Raw genomic sequence first — 12,168 nt, 5'->3', positions numbered from 1 at the left:
AGCCCCCCCTAGTGGAGACAGAGCCCCCCCCTAGTAGAGACAGAGCCCCCCCTAGTAGAGACAGAGCCCCCCCTAGTGGAGACAGAGGCCCCCCCCCCCCAGTGGAGACAGAGCCCCCTGTAGTAGAGACAGAGCCACCCCTAGTAGAGACAGAGCCCCCCCTAGTGGAGACAGAGCCCCCCCTAGAGGAGACAGAGCCCCCTCTAGTAGAGACAAAGCCCCCGCTAGTGGAGACAGAGCCCCCCCCCCTAGTGGAGACAGAGCCCCCCTAGTGGAGACAGAGCCCCCCTAGTAGAGACAGAGCCCCCCCTAGTAGAGACAGAGCCCCCACTAGCAGAGACAGAACCCCCCCTAGTAGAGACAGAGCCCCCCCCTAGTGGAGACAGAGCCCCCCGTAGTAGAGACAGAGCCCCCACCTTAGTGGAGACAGAGCCCCCTCTAGTAGAGAAAGAGCCCCCCCCCCTAGTAGAGACAGAGCCCCCCCTAGTAGAGACAGAGCCCCCCCTAGTGGAGACAGAGCCCCCCCCCCGTGGAGACAGAGCCCCCCCTTAGTGGAGACAGAGCCCCCCTAGTAGAGACAGAGCCCCCCTTAGTGGAGACAGAGCCCCCCTAGTAGAGACAGAGCCCCACCTAGTGAAGACAGAGCCCCCCCTAGTGGAGACAGAGCCCCCCTTAGTGGAGACAGAGCCCCCCCCTAGTAGAGACAGAGCCCCCCTTAGTGGAGACAGAGCCCCCCCTAGTAGAGACAGAGCCCCCCTAGTAGAGACAGAGCCCCCCCTAGTGGAGACAGAGCCCCCCCTTGTGGAGACAGAGCCCCCCCTAGTAGAGACAGAGCCCCCCCTAGTGGAGACAGAGCCCCCCCTAGTAGAGACAGAGCCCCCCTAGTAGAGACAGAGCCCCCCCTTAGTGGAGACAGAGCCCCCCTAGTAGAGACAGAGCCCCCCCTAGTAGAGACAGAGCCCCCCCTAGTGGAGACAGAGCCCCCCCTAGTGGAGACAGAGCCCCCCCTAGTAGAGACAGAGCCCCCCCTAGTGGAGACAGAGCCCCCCCTTAGTGGAGACAGAGCCCCCCTAGTAGAGACAGAGCCCCCCCCTAGTAGAGACAGAGCCCCCCTTAGTGGAGACAGAGCCCCCCTAGTGGAGACAGAGCCCCCCCCTAGTGGAGACAGAGCCCCCCCTAGAGGAGACAGAGCCCCCTCTAGTAGAGACAGAGCCCCCCCTAGTGGAGACAGAGCCCCCCTCCTAGTAGAGACAGAACCCCCCATAGTGGAGACAGAGCCCCCCCTAGTAGAGACAGAGCCCCCCTCCTAGTAGAGACAGAACCCCCTATAGTGGAGACAGAGCCCCCCCTAGTGGAGACAGAGCCCCCCCCCTAGTAGAGACAGAGCCCCCCCTAGTAGAGACAGAGCCCCCCCCTAGTAGAGACAGAGCCCCCCCTAGTGGAGACAGAGCCCCCCCCCCAGTGGAGACAGAGCCCCCTCTAGTAGAGACAGAGCCACCCCTAGTAGAGACAGAGCCCCCCCTAGTGGAGACAGATCCCCCTCTAGTAGAGACAAAGCCCCCGCTAGTGGAGACAGAGCCCCCCCCCCTAGTGGAGACAGAGCCCCCCTAGTGGAGACAGAGCCCCCCTAGTAGAGACAGAGCCCCCCCCTAGTAGAGACAGAGCCCCCCCTAGCAGAGACAGAGCCCCCCCTAGTAGAGACAGAGCCCCCCCCTAGTGGAGACAGAGCCCCCCGTAGTAGAGACAGAGCCCCCCCCTTAGTGGAGACAGAGCCCCCTCTAGTAGAGAAAGAGCCCCCCCCCTAGTAGAGACAGAGCCCCCCCTAGTAGAGACAGAGCCCCCCCTAGTGGAGACAGAGCCCCCCCCCTAGTGGAGACAGAGCCCCCCCTAGTAGAGACAGAGCCCCCCCCCTTAGTGGAGACAGAGCCCCCTCTAGTAGAGAAAGAGCCCCCCCCCCTAGTGGAGACAGAGCCCCCCCTAGTGGAGACAGAACCCCACTAGTGGAGAGAGAGCCCCCCCTAGTAGAGACAGAGCCCCCCCTAGCAGAGACAGAGCCCCCCCTAGTGGAGACAGAGCCCCCCCTAGTGGAGACAGAGCCCCCCCTAGTAGAGACAGAGCCCCCCCTTGTGGAGACAGAGCCCCCCCTAGTAGAGACAGAGCCCCCCCTAGTGGAGACAGAGCCCCCCCTAGTAGAGACAGAGCGCCCCCAGTGGAGACAGAGCCCCCCCTTAGTGGAGACAGAGCCCCCCTAGTAGAGACAGAGCCCCCCCCTAGTAGAGACAGATCCCCCCATAGTGGATACAGAGCCCCCTAGTGGAGAAAGAGCCCCCCCCTAGCGGAGACAGAGCCCCCCCTATAGGAGACAGAGCCCCCCCTAGAGGAGACAGAGCCCCCTCTAGTAGAGACAGAGCCCCCCTAGTGGAGACAGAGCCCCCCCTAGAGGAGACAGAGCCCCCTCTAGTAGAGACAGAGCCCCCCCAAGTGGAGACAGAGCCCCCCCCTAGTAGAGACAGAGCCCCCCTCCTAGTAGAGACAGAAGCCCCCATAGTGGAGACAGAGCCCCCCCTAGTGGAGACAGAGCCCCCCCTAGTAGAGACAGAGCCCCCCCTAGTGGAGACAGAGCCCCCCCCTAGTAGAGACAGAGACCCCCTAGTAGAGACAGAGCCCCCCCCCTAGTAGAGACAGAGCCCCCCCTAGTGGAGACAGAGCCCCCCCCCCCAGTGGAGACAGAGCCCCCTCTAGTAGAGACAGAGCCCCCCCTAGTAGAGACAGAGCCCCCCCTAGTAGAGACAGAGCCCCCCTAGTGGAGACAGAGCCCCCCCTAGAGGAGACAGAGCCCCCTCTAGTAGAGACAAAGCTCCCGCTAGTGGAGACAGAGCCCCCCCCTAGTGGAGACAGAGCCCCCCTAGTGGAGACAGAGCCCCCCTCCTAGTAGAGACAGAGCCCCCCTAGTAGAGACAGAGCCCCCCCTAGTAGAGACAGAGCCCCCTCTAGTAGAGACAGAGCCCCCCTAGTAGAGACAGAGCCCCCCCCCTAGCAGAGACAGAGCCCCCCCTAGTAGAGACAGAGCCCCCCCTAGTAGAGACAGAGCCCCCCTCCTAGTAGAGACAGAGCCCCCCTAGTAGAGACAGAGCCCCCCTAGTAGAGACAGAGCCCCCCCCCTAGCAGAGACAGAGCCCCCCCTAGTAGAGACAGAGCCCCCCCTAGTAGAGACAGAGCCCCCCTCCTAGTAGAGACAGAGCCCCCCTAGTAGAGACAGAGCCCCCCCTAGTGGAGACAGAGCCCCCCCCTAGTGGAGACAGAGCCCCCCCTAGTAGAGACAGAGCCCCCCCCTAGTGGAGACAGAGCCCCCCCTAGTAGAGACAGAGCCCCCCCCTTAGTGGAGACAGAGCCCCCTCTAGTAGAGAAAGAGCCCCCCTAGTGGAGACAGAGCCCCCCCTAGCAGAGACAGAGCCCCCCCTAGTGGAGACAGAGCCCCCCCTTAGTAGAGACAGAGCCCCCCCCTAGTGGAGACAGAGCGCCCCCCAGTGGAAACAGAGCCCCACCTAGTGGAGACAGAGCCCCCCCTAGTAGAGACAGAGCCCCCCTAGTAGAGACAGAGCCCCCCCTAGTGGAGACAGAGCCCCCCCCTAGTGGAGACAGAGCCCCCCCTAGTAGAGACAGAGCCCCCCCCCCCTTAGTGGAGACAGAGCCCCCTCTAATAGAGAAAGAGCCCCCCCCTAGTAGAGACAGAGCCCCCCCTAGTAGAGACAGAGCCCCCCCTAGTGGAGACAGAGCCCCCCCCCTAGTGGAGACAGAGCCCCCCCTAGTAGAGACAGAGCCCCCCCTTAGTGGAGACAGAGCCCCCTCTAGTAGAGAAAGAGCCCCCCCCCCCTAGTGGAGACAGAGCCCCCCCTAGTGGAGACAGAACCTCACTAGTGGAGAGAGAGCCCCCCCCTAGTGGAGACAGAGCCCCCCTAGTAGAGACAGAGCCCCCCCTAGTGGAGACAGAGCCCCCCCTTAGTAGAGACAGAGCCCCCCCTAGTGGAGACAGAGCCCCCCCTTGTGGAGACAGAGCGCCCCTAGTGGAGACAGAGCCCCCCCCCTTGTGGAGACAGAGCCCCCCTAGTGGAGACAGAGCCCCCCTTAGTGGAGACAGAGCCCCCCTAGTGGAGACAGAGCCCCCCCCTAGTGGAGACAGAGCCCCCCCTAGAGGAGACAGAGCCCCCTCTAGTAGAGACAGAGCCCCCCTAGTGGAGACAGAGCCCCCCCTAGTGGAGACAGAGCCCCCCCTAGAGGAGACAGAGCCCCCTCTAGTAGAGACAGAGCCCCCCCCTAGTGGAGACAGAGCCCCCCCTAGTAGAGACAGAGCCCCCCCTAGTAGAGACAGAGCCCCCCCCTTAGTGGAGACAGAGCCCCCTCTAGTAGAGAAAGAGCCCCCCCCTAGTAGAGACAGAGCTCCCTAGTAGAGACAGAGCCCCCCCTAGTGGAGACAGAGCCCCCCCTAGTGGAGACAGAGCCCCCCCCTTAGTGGAGACAGAGCCCCCTCTAGTAGAGAAAGAGCCCCCCCCCTAGTGGAGACAGAGCCCCCCCTAGTGGAGACAGAACCCCACTAGTGGAGAGAGAGCCCCCCCCTAGTAGAGACAGAGCCCCCCCTAGCAGAGACAGAGCCCCCCTAGTGGAAACAGAGCCCCCCCTAGTGGAAACAGAGCCCCCCCTTAGTAGAGACAGAGCCCCCCCCTAGTGGAGACAGAGCGCCCCCCAGTGGAAACAGAGCCCCCCCTAGTGGAGACAGAGCCCACCCTAGTAGAGACAGAGCCCCCCCTAGTGGAGACAGAGCCCCCCCCCTAGTGGAGACAGAGCCCCCCTAGTAGAGACAGAGCCCCCCTAGTGGAGACAGAGCCCCCCCCTAGTGGAGACAGAGCCCCACCTAGTAGAGACAGAGCCCCCCCTTAGTGGAGACAGAGCCCCCTCTAGTAGAGAAAGAGCCCCCCCCCTAGTAGAGACAGAGCCCCCCCTAGTAGAGACAGAGCCCCCCCTAGTGGAGACAGAGCCCCCCCCCTAGTGGAGACAGAGCCCCCCCTAGTAGAGACAGAGCCCCCCCTTAGTGGAGACAGAGCCCCCCCTAGTGGAGACAGAACCCCACTAGTGGAGAGAGAGCCCCCCCCTAGTAGAGACAGAGCCCCCCCTAGTAGAGACAGAGCGCCCCCCAGTGGAAACAGAGCCCCCCCTAGTGGAGACAGAACCCCCCCTAGTAGAGACAGAGCCCCCCCTAGTGGAGACAGAGCCCCCCCTTGTGGAGACAGAGCCCCCCCCTAGTAGAGACAGAGCCCCCCCTAGTGGAGAGAGAGCCCCCCCTAGTAGAGACAGAGCCCCCCCTTGTGGAGACAGAGCCCCCCTAGTGGAGACAGAGCCCCCCCTAGTAGAGACAGAGCCCCCCCTCGTGGAGACAGAGCCCCCCCCTAGTAGAGACAGAGCCCCCCCCTAGTGGAGACAGAGCCCCCCCTTAGTGGAGACAGAGCCCCCCTAGTAGAGACAGAGCCCCCCCTAGTGGAGACAGAGCCCTCCCTCGTAGAGACAGAGCCCCCCCAGTGGAGACAGAGCCCCCTAGTGGAGACAGAGCCCCCCCTAGTGGAGACAGAGCCCCCCCTAGAGGAGACAGAGCCCCCTCTAGTAGAGACAGAGCCCCCCCCCTAGTGGAGACAGAGCCCCCCCCTAGTAGAGACAGAGCCCCCCTCCTAGTAGAGACAGAACCCCCCATAGTGGAGACAGAGCCCCCCCTAGTGGAGACAGAGCCCCCCCTAGTAGAGACAGAGCCCCCCTAGTGGAGACAGAGCCCCCCCCCAGTGGAGACAGAGCCCCCTCTAGTAGAGACAGAGCCCCCCCTAGTAGAGACAGAGCCCCCCCTTGTGGAGACAGAGCCCCCCTAGTAGAGACAGAGCCCCCCTAGTGGAGACAGAGCCCCCCCCTAGTGGAGACAGAGCCCCACCTAGTAGAGACAGAGCCCCCCCTTAGTGGAGACAGAGCCCCCTCTAGTAGAGAAAGAGCCCCCCCCCTAGTAGAGACAGAGCCCCCCCTAGTAGAGACAGAGCCCCCCCTAGTGGAGACAGAGCCCCCCCCCTAGTGGAGACAGAGCCCCCCCTAGTAGAGACAGAGCCCCCCCTTAGTGGAGACAGAGCCCCCCCTAGTGGAGACAGAACCCCACTAGTGGAGAGAGAGCCCCCCCCTAGTAGAGACAGAGCCCCCCCTAGTAGAGACAGAGCGCCCCCCAGTGGAAACAGAGCCCCCCCTAGTGGAGACAGAACCCCCCCTAGTAGAGACAGAGCCCCCCCTAGTGGAGACAGAGCCCCCCCTTGTGGAGACAGAGCCCCCCCCTAGTAGAGACAGAGCCCCCCCTAGTGGAGAGAGAGCCCCCCCTAGTAGAGACAGAGCCCCCCCTTGTGGAGACAGAGCCCCCCTAGTGGAGACAGAGCCCCCCCTAGTAGAGACAGAGCCCCCCCTCGTGGAGACAGAGCCCCCCCCTAGTAGAGACAGAGCCCCCCCCTAGTGGAGACAGAGCCCCCCCTTAGTGGAGACAGAGCCCCCCTAGTAGAGACAGAGCCCCCCCTAGTGGAGACAGAGCCCTCCCTCGTAGAGACAGAGCCCCCCCAGTGGAGACAGAGCCCCCTAGTGGAGACAGAGCCCCCCCTAGTGGAGACAGAGCCCCCCCTAGAGGAGACAGAGCCCCCTCTAGTAGAGACAGAGCCCCCCCCCTAGTGGAGACAGAGCCCCCCCCTAGTAGAGACAGAGCCCCCCTCCTAGTAGAGACAGAACCCCCCATAGTGGAGACAGAGCCCCCCCTAGTGGAGACAGAGCCCCCCCTAGTAGAGACAGAGCCCCCCTAGTGGAGACAGAGCCCCCCCCAGTGGAGACAGAGCCCCCTCTAGTAGAGACAGAGCCCCCCCTAGTAGAGACAGAGCCCCCCCTTGTGGAGACAGAGCCCCCCTAGTGGAGACAGAGCCCCCCCTAGTAGAGACAGAGCCCCCCCCCTCGTGGAGACAGAGCCCCCCCCTAGTAGAGACAGAGCCCCCCCTAGTTGAGACAGAGCCCCCCCTTAGTGGAGACAGAGCCCCCCTAGTAGAGACAGAGCCCCCCCTAGTGGAGACAGAGCCCTCCCTCGTAGAGACAGAGCCCCCCCAGTGGAGACAGAGCCCCCTAGTGGAGACAGAGCCCCCCCTAGTGGAGACAGAGCCCCCCCCTAGTAGAGACAGAGCCCCCCCTAGTGGAGACAGAGCCCCCCCTAGTAGAGACAGAGCCCCCCCTTGTGGAGACAGAGCCCCCCTAGTGGAGACAGAGCCCCCCCTAGTAGAGACAGAGCCCCCCCTCGTGGAGACAGAGCCCCCCCCTAGTAGAGACAGAGCCCCCCCCTAGTGGAGACAGAGCCCCCCCTTAGTGGAGACAGAGCCCCCCTAGTAGAGACAGAGCCCCCCCTAGTGGAGACAGAGCCCTCCCTCGTAGAGACAGAGCCCCCCCAGTGGAGACAGAGCCCCCTAGTGGAGACAGAGCCCCCCTAGTGGAGACAGAGCCCCCCCTAGAGGAGACAGAGCCCCCTCTAGTAGAGACAGAGCCCCCCCCCTAGTGGAGACAGAGCCCCCCCCTAGTAGAGACAGAGCCCCCCTCCTAGTAGAGACAGAACCCCCCATAGTGGAGACAGAGCCCCCCCTAGTGGAGATAGAGCCCCCCCTAGTAGAGACAGAGCCCCCCCTAGTAGAGACAGAGCCCCCCCTAGTAGAGACAGAGCCCCCCTAGTGGAGACAGAGCCCCCCCCCAGTGGAGACAGAGCCGCCTCTAGTAGAGACAGAGCCCCCCCTAGTAGAGACAGAGCCCCCCTTTGTGGAGACAGAGCCCCCCTAGTGGAGACAGAGCCCCCCCTAGTAGAGACAGAGCCCCCCCCTCGTGGAGACAGAGCCCCCCCCTAGTAGAGACAGAGCCCCCCCTAGTGGAGACAGAGCCCCCCCTTAGTGGAGACAGAGCCCCCCTAGTAGAGACAGAGCCCCCCCTAGTGGAGACAGAGCCCTCCCTCGTAGAGACAGAGCCCCCCCAGTGGAGACAGAGCCCCCTAGTGGAGACAGAGCCCCCCCTAGTGGAGACAGAGCCCCCCCTAGAGGAGACAGAGCCCCCTCTAGTAGAGACAGAGCCCCCCCCTAGTGGAGACAGAGCCCCCCCCTAGTAGAGACAGAGCCCCCCTCCTAGTAGAGACAGAACCCCCCATAGTGGAGACACAGCCCCCCCTAGTGGAGACAGAGCCCCCCCTAGTAGAGACAGAGCCCCCCTAGTGGAGACAGAGCCCCCCCCCAGTGGAGACAGAGCCCCCTCTAGTAGAGACAGAGCCCCCCCTAGTAGAGACAGAGCCCCCCCTAGAGGAGACAGAGCCCCCCCTAGTAGAGACAGAGCCCCCCCTAGTGGAGACAGAGCCCCCCCTAGAGGAGACAGAGCCCCCTCTAGTAGAGACAAAGCCCCCGCTAGTGGAGACAGAGCCCCCCCCCTAGTGGAGACAGAGCCCCCCTAGTGGAGACAGAGCCCCCCTAGTAGAGACAGAGCCCCCCCTAGCAGAGACAGAGCCCCCCCTAGTAGAGACAGAGCCCCCCCTAGTAGAGACAGAGCCCCCCCTAGTGGAGACAGAGCCCCCCTCCTACTAGAGACAGAGCCCCCGTAGTAGAGACAGAGCCCCCCCTAGTGGAGACAGAGCCCCCCCCCTAGTGGAGACAGAGCCCCCCCCTAGTAGAGACAGAGCCCCCCCTTAGTGGAGACAGAGCCCCCTCTAGTAGAGAAAGAGCCCCCCCCCCTAGTAGAGACAGAGCCCCCCTAGTAGAGACAGAGCCCCCCCTAGTGGAGACAGAGCCCCCCTCCCCTAGTGGAGACAGAGCCCCCCCTAGTAGAGACAGAGCCCCCCCCCTTAGTGGAGACAGAGCCCCCTCTAGTAGAGAAAGAGCCCCCCCCTAGTGGAGACAGAGCCCCCCCTAGTGGAGACAGAGCCCCCCCAGTGGAGACAGAGCCCCCTAGTGGAGACAGAGCCCCCCCTAGTGGAGACAGAGCCCCCCCTAGAGGAGACAGAGCCCCCTCTAGTAGAGACAGAGCCCCCCCCCTAGTGGAGACAGAGCCCCCCCCTAGTAGAGACAGAGCCCCCCTCCTAGTAGAGACAGAACCCCCCATAGTGGAGACAGAGCCCCCCCTAGTGGAGATAGAGCCCCCCCTAGTAGAGACAGAGCCCCCCCTAGTAGAGACAGAGCCCCCCCTAGTAGAGACAGAGCCCCCCTAGTGGAGACAGAGCCCCCCCCCAGTGGAGACAGAGCCCCCTCTAGTAGAGACAGAGCCCCCCCTAGTAGAGACAGAGCCCCCCCTTGTGGAGACAGAGCCCCCCTAGTGGAGACAGAGCCCCCCCTAGTAGAGACAGAGCCCCCCCTTGTGGAGACAGAGCCCCCCTAGTGGAGACAGAGCCCCCCCTAGTAGAGACAGAGCCCCCCCCCTAGTGGAGACAGAGCCCCCCCTTAGTGGAGACAGAGCCCCCCTAGTAGAGACAGAGCCCCCCCTAGTGGAGACAGAGCCCTCCCTCGTAGAGACAGAGCCCCCCCAGTGGAGACAGAGCCCCCTAGTGGAGACAGAGCCCCCCCTAGTGGAGACAGAGCCCTCCCTCGTAGAGACAGAGCCCCCCCAGTGGAGACAGAGCCCCCTAGTGGAGACAGAGCCCCCCCTAGTGGAGACAGAGCCCCCCCTAGAGGAGACAGAGCCCCCTCTAGTAGAGACAGAGCCCCCCCCTAGTGGAGACAGAGCCCCCCCTAGTAGAGACAGAGCCCCCCTAGTGGAGACAGAGCCCCCCCCCCAGTGGAGACAGAGCCCCCTCTAGTAGAGACAGAGCCCCCCCTAGTAGAGACAGAGCCCCACCTAGAGGAGACAGAGCCCCCCCTAGTAGAGACAGAGCCCCCCCTAGTGGAGACAGAGCCCCCCCTAGAGGAGACAGAGCCCCCTCTAGTAGAGACAAAGCCCCCGCTAGTGGAGACAGAGCCCCCCCCCTAGTGGAGACAGAGCCCCCCTAGTGGAGACAGAGCCCCCCTAGTAGAGACAGAGCCCCCCCTAGCAGAGACAGAGCCCCCCCTAGTAGAGACAGAGCCCCCCCTAGTAGAGACAGAGCCCCCTCTAGTGGAGACAGAGCCCCCCTCCTACTAGAGACAGAGCCCCCGTAGTAGAGACAGAGCCCCCCCTAGTGGAGACAGAGCCCCCCCCCTAGTGGAGACAGAGCCCCCCCCTAGTAGAGACAGAGCCCCCCCCTTAGTGGAGACAGAGCCCCCTCTAGTAGAGAAAGAGCCCCCCCCCTAGTAGAGACAGAGCCCCCCTAGTAGAGACAGAGCCCCCCCTAGTGGAGACAGAGCCCCCCTCCCCTAGTGGAGACAGAGCCCCCCCTAGTAGAGACAGAGCCCCCCCCCTTAGTGGAGACAGAGCCCCCTCTAGTAGAGAAAGAGCCCCCCCCTAGTGGAGACAGAGCCCCCCCTAGTGGAGACAGAACCCCACTAGTGGAGAGAGAGCCCCCCCTAGTAGAGACAGAGCCCCCCCTAGCAGAGACAGAGCCCCCCCTAGTGGAAACAGAGCCCCCCCTTAGTAGAGACAGAGCCCCCCCCTAGTGGAGACAGAGCGCCCCCCAGTGGAAACAGAGCCCCCCCTAGTGGAGGCAGAGCCCCCCCTATTAGAGAGAGAGCCCCCCCTAGTGGAGACAGAGCCCCCCCCCTAGTGGAGACAGAGCCCCCCTAGTAGAGACAGAGCGCCCCCCAGTGGAAACAGAGCCCCCCCTAGTAGAGACAGAGCCCCCCCTAGTGGAGACAGAGCCCCCCCTTGTGGAGACAGAGCCCCCCCTTGTGGAGACAGAGCCCCTCCTAGTGGAGACAGAGCCCCCCCTAGTAGAGACAGAGCCCCCCCTTGTGGAGACAGAGCCCCCCTAGTGGAGACAGAGCCCCCCCTAGTAGAGACAGAGCCCCCCCCTCGTGGAGACAGAGCCCCCCCCTAGTAGAGACAGAGCCCCCCCTAGTGGAGACAGAGCCCCCCCTTAGTGGAGACAGAGTCCCCCTAGTAGAGACAGAGCCCCCCCTAGTGGAGACAGAGCCCTCCCTCGTAGAGACAGAGCCCCCCCAAGTAGAGACAGAGCCCCCCCTAGTGGAGACAGAGCCCCCCCCTAGTAGAGACAGAGCGCCCCCTAGTGGAGACAGAGCCCCCCCTAGAGGAGACAGAGCCCCCCTAGTAGAGACAGAGCCCCCCCTAGTGGAGACAGAGCCCCTCCTAGAGGAGACAGAGCCCCCCCTAGAGGAGACAGAGCCCCCCCTAGTAGAGACAGAGCCCCCCCTAGAGGAGACAGAGCCCCCTCTAGTAGAGACAAAGCCCCCGCTAGTGGAGACAGAGCCCCTCCCCCTAGTGGAGACAGAGCCCCCCTAGTGGAGACAGAGCCCCCCGCTAGTAGAGACAGAGCCCCCCCTAGTAGAGACAGAGCCCCCCCTAGCAGAGACAGAGCCCCCCCTAGTAGAGACAGAGCCCCCCCCTAGTGGAGACAGAGCCCCCCTAGTAGAGACAGAGCCCCCCCTAGTAGAGACAGAGCCCCCCCTAGTGGAGACAGAGCCCCCCCTAGTAGAGACAGAGCCCCCCCCCTTGTGGAGACAGAGCCCCCCCTGGTAGAGACAGAGCCCCCCCTATTAGAGACAGAGCCCCCCTAGTAGAGACGGAGCCCCCCCTAGTAGAGACAGAGCCGCCCCCCAGTGGAGACAGAGCCCCCCTAGTAGAGACAGAGACCCCCCTAGTGGAGACAGAGCCCCCCCTAGAAGAGACAGAGCCCCCCCTAGTGGAGACAGAGCCCCCCCTAGTAGAGACAGAGCCCCCCCTAGTAGAGACAGAGCCCCCCTAATGGAGACAGAGCCCCCCTAATGGAGACAGAGCCCCCCCCCCTAGTATAGTAGAGACAGAGCCCCCTCCTAGTAGAGACAAAGCCCCCACCCTAGTAGAGACAGATCCCCCCCTAGTGGAGACAGAGCCCCCCCCCCCCGAGTGGAGACAGAGCCCCCCGTAGTAGAGACAGAGCCCCCCCTAATAGAGACAGAGCCCCCCTCCTAGTAGAGACAGAACCCCTCTTAGTGGAGACAGAGCCCCCCCTAGCAGAGACAGAGCCCCCCCTAG

This window comes from Petromyzon marinus, unplaced genomic scaffold (genome assembly GCF_048934315.1).
Source record: "Petromyzon marinus isolate PM22_M1 ecotype Great Lakes invasive population unplaced genomic scaffold, UKy_Petmar_22M1.pri1.0 PM_Scaffold_4, whole genome shotgun sequence".
Lineage (NCBI taxonomy): Eukaryota > Metazoa > Chordata > Hyperoartia > Petromyzontiformes > Petromyzontidae > Petromyzon > Petromyzon marinus.
The sequence above is the reverse complement of the archived record's forward strand: the minus strand, read 5'-3'. Positions refer to the sequence as shown.